Here is a 4,944-nt window from a genome sequence, read left to right on the forward strand (position 1 = left end):
TACAGTTAGAGATAGAAAGTGGTAGAATGTATACATATTACAGTATTCAAAAGGTTGCTCTTTCCTGGCAAACTTTGAAATAATCTTAGTAGTAGACTGTATTACCAAATTGTCAGAGTACTCCAATTAGTGGCTGGCCTTTCTTGATGGCTCATTAGCCATTGCCTTGCTGAAACTTGACCCAGGATGTTCATAACCTCTGGTCATCAGAAACTCTTCTAGAAGGATCAAAACTGAATCTCCCAGTGGCTTATCCAAAGGAACTTTGTAAAATCTCACATGTTATTCTGTATGCCTTTTTTTAGTTAATTAGGGTATGAACAATGAAGTGATTTCAATACTAAATGTGAATCATCTATTCCTCATTCTCAGATTACCAGGCTTTTTAATCTTTCCTTTGTTCTCCTCATATCACTGTCATCTGAAGAAACTAATGCATGTCTGCAAACCACATGCTTTGAGTTTTGGGAGAGTTATTGTGCTCAACATTCTGGTTGAGTCAGGCATTGACAATATTTGAGTTGTTTATCCTATACTCTTTTTATAGACATTTTTGAATGTTTGCATGATAGAGAGTAAGACTTTAAAAATGTTTTTCTCTGAGAGAAGGCCTTTGTTTCCTGGTATGAATACAGGCTGTCATTCCTTGGGAGCTGCAAACATACTCATGCTAAACAAGAGACTCTTATTCCCTTAAGTAATGGAGACTGGATGAATGGTTAAAAACCTTGCTTCCCATTTTCTTGTAACTATGGCGGTTGGAAGGAGCAGATAWTTAGGTCTCCTGCCAAAGAAAATGATGAGATAGCCAGCACAGCTTTGGAAGTGGTAGTTACCATAGAATGATTCAGGTTGGAAGGGACCTCAGGACGTCTCTAGACCAACATTGTGCTCAAAGCAAGATCACCCATGTCAGACCAGCTTGCTCCTAGTTTTATCCAGTCAAGTCTTGAAAACTTCCTAGGACAGAGACTGCAAAACCTCTCTGGGCAACTTGTTCCTATAGAGAACAGCAAGGCTGACTGACGGAACAATATCCCAAATGCTTATTTCCTAGGTTGTGATCTGGTACATATTTTCAGACACAATTATTTCAGTAACTCAGCTTCATAACCATGCATATTTGTGCATTAACCATGCACATCATAGATATGTGTTAGCCTCTTCTCTGATACACGAAACCATCCTAGACCTTTAAAGCCTTTATTGTTCCTTACCTACAACACCCACTACTGTACTATCTCCACTTCTTTCCAGTTCTCATTTCATCCCCCTTTCCCTTTTGCTTTCTTAATGAAGCAGTCTTTTCCCTTGTAACTCCTTCCTGTTCTAATAGTTCCTATTGATATCAGCAGTAATCTTCCTATCATTTTCAATGACTGTGCATCAAGACCTCTTCCTACCCTATTTTGGTTTCATATCTTTATTCCTGAAATTCATTAGATTTATTAACTTGTGCCTCCTTTTTTTTTTTGACTACTCACCCATTCTCTATATACTAAGTACTCTCTCCCCATTCATCCAAAGTTTCCTGATTAAAACTTAATATGAGTCAATATGATCCAAGAATCCTTCCCACTTTTTATTCTTAATCTCTCTCCAGATTGTCCCTTGACTTCCTGGTGACTTTTGTCTTTCTCTAGTATTTCTCAGGCTTTAGACAAGGTTTACCCAAACTGATTTTAATGTTGCTATTTTGGATAACAAAAAAATACAGAGTAAACACAGTGGTACAGACTTCATCTTACCAATAAATGTGGTTGTACAAGCTAGGTAGATAACCCTGTTTTAGGCTTTTTTTAGCCTTTTTAGAAACTAATCCCAAATTTGTTTTTAGAAACAGATCCCCAAAAAAAGAGAAGCTAACCATAAGCAAGCTGGGAGTTGAAGACTGAAGAACTAAAAAGCAAGTTGCAGAGATTCCCCTTGCCTTGCAGCTGGAAGCCTGGCCAGCAAGTACTCCTTCCATGTATCATGCATGCCATTTTATTGCTCTGTTTTATTTAGTCTGGCAGTAAATCATTGCATCCCATATGACTGATAATCTGAAATCTTACTTATTAATATTATCTGTCCACCTGCATTAATTGGTGTAAAAATATGAATCTGAAAAAGTTCTAAATGCTAAAAATAAGTGATGAATCCCTTTTTATTTCTAGACATTAAAGCTTGCCTCTTCATCTTCCGTTGAACAAAATGAAATGATTCATGTCAATAAAGCTAGCAGGACCCAGCCTGAGAACATAAAATCACTTCATCCACWTTCTGAAAAGATGTTGGACTAAGTGTAAGGAAGAAGGTATTCTGCTTTTTGCTAAGCAAATGCTGTATTGTACTTGGAACCATGGGAGGTCTGCAAAGATGGGGAAAAAGATTCAAGGTGCACAAAACGAATTCTGATTTTCAAATCAAGTTTGAGAGAACTAAGTTAATGAGGTTTTAAAGAAGAAAATAGGAGTTAAACATCCAGCTAAAACATTAAAAATGCTCAGAGAAGCATGTCTGTATGGATTTGTCAGGTGCTGCCATTCAGTTAAATTGCAAGAAACTCATATTTGTTAATTTTCACTATTTGTGAGAATTTTTGCCCTCTAAAAGTTAAAAAAGTAAACAAATTTCTTAAAGATTCCTATCTTTTTTTTTCAGAACATATCAAGTCCTGTATAGAAGAGAACATTTGGTGGCATGAATGTTTGATTAGAAGTCTTCAGCTGTTACCCTTGGATATGGAGACTCAACAGCAGTCATAAAATATAAATTGAAAGACTTCTTTGTAAGAGATAAAATACATTTTTAGTACTTGGGACCAAATGAAAAAAATTATGTCTTTATGCTGTGTCCAGCCTCTAGCACAGGGAAGAGGCCATGTATAGGTGAAGACAAGGTGAATGGGAAAGGATAGAGAAGAGAATAAGGAGATGAAGACCACATAAGAGGATGAAAGTGAAGAATAGTATAATCTTTCTTAAGGAAGATTTTTTTAACTCTGATCCTTATTTTTTATCCTTATGGAAAAAAGACCAAGACTATTACTTCTCCTGAAGCAGCATTACTTTTCTTGTTGTAAAAATCATTGCAGCCGGGTACCATTTACCTAGAGTTGTCTTTGCTAGTCAGAAGCAATTGTTTTTCAATGCCCTGGGAAAGCACACGTGGGAATGCAGTACACATTTCCACCATGCTCACGTCAGAGTGCTCCCATGAGTAGCATTCTTTTTACTGGAAAATTCACTTCTGTAAATGGATAGTGCTTTACCTATGCCAAAAGTAAATGGAGAGCTTTAAATTTTCAGAGACTCCATTCTGTATTGCTCACAAATTATCATACTTTCTTATTCCAGTGAATCACAATGAACTCTTCAGGAATGCTGATGATGAAATGTTTAAATGGTACRGTCAGTGGCCTTGTTACATAGTGACTTAGGAGAAGCCCCGGTAGGAAAGACCCAGGAAAATTATCAAAGACAATTGACTGTGACAGACACTGATATCTTTCCTATCTTTAAAAAAATCTGAATTGTCCCTGAGTCATTTCCTTTCTGAACCGGTTTGGCATTCTTTTCTACAGATTATTTATAAATTGGATTTTTATTGTTTTATCTCTTTTTTCATCTATTTTCGTTGATCCTGGTGCACTAAAATTCAAAGAATACTCTTACAGAAAACAGTGCAGAGAGACATGCTCGTACTTGCTTGTCTGYAAATGCACACCTGTCTATCTTGCAAATGTTATGGATCGTGTCACAATTTGCCCTTTTCAATCCAAAGTGTGTGTGTGAGCTCTCAGAATTTCCAGGTGTGATGGATGGGATTCATCTGACCTACTTACATCTGTGTAAGAGTTAGATATGGTCTGAATTAATTGTTTATCTTCTTTCAATAATCAAAGAAAAGAGAGGGAACTTATCTTAGGTCAGGATGAACAGTCCTCTGCAGTCTGAGAGGTGCCTCTCAACCAACTACAGAGAAAAAACAGGTGGTGAAAGTTGATTGAATACTACCTGTATTAATTTCACTTGACATTTGTAAAATATCCACTTATGAAATACTAGTTTGTAGAACCCATGTTGTAGTTTAACCACCTGAGTTCAGAGTCAATATCTAAAACCTCAAAGTGTAAGGATAGTTGTCTGTAAACAATGGTTATATGAACAATGCATAGTTTGGGATTTCATGTGTGTGTGTTTGCTCTTCATTCTGGATCATCACATAAAGGTTAAACCAATAAACAGTGAAATCAATGAGAGTCCGCTGATGGGAAGGCTCAGATCTGTGCAGCATTATCTGCATACCTGAGCACAGCTGGAACAGTAAATAGCACTTTAAAATATTTGCCCTGGTTGAGAGAAAAAACACCACAATAATACCTGAAGCTGCCTAAGTCATCTCTTCATTTTGCTTCATGAGCCACTTTTTAAGTTCTAGATTTGAACTGAAACAGCAATAACTAGTTAGCTTATAAATAGAAAAATAATGCTTTCACAGTTCAGATTCGCACCTTAGTCTCATCATAGAACCRAAGTACATGGCATCAAAGTCTGAGAATAGGTAGTCAGCTCCGGAATGTAGTAGCTGTTCTTCAGACATTGTGTTGTAGAGGAACTACTCAGAACTATTTCACAGAACACCCTTGGAAAAATACAGGTGCAATGTGGCAAGTCAGTAAATAGCCCAAAACATCAGTTATTTTTAGATAGTGCCTAACAGATATCAAGACTTTTAGATGACATTTGTGTTCCTTGTTGTCTTGGTATGGACTTATAGCAGGGGAACAAGCATCAACTTAGTCAAAATATCATTAACCTTATTAAAATGCTTTAATAAAAGCAGCTTGGCACCATTATTAAGGGGTGAGTTCACACTACTATCAATAAATATCACCCTCTTTCCATTTCTGAACACTCCCTTCCACAGTCTCCCCAACTTGCCATCAYAATTTGCAGT

Source organism: Apteryx rowi, unplaced genomic scaffold (genome assembly GCF_003343035.1).
Source record: "Apteryx rowi isolate R43461 unplaced genomic scaffold, aptRow1 scaffold_211, whole genome shotgun sequence".
NCBI classification, from domain to species: Eukaryota; Metazoa; Chordata; class Aves; order Apterygiformes; family Apterygidae; genus Apteryx; species Apteryx rowi.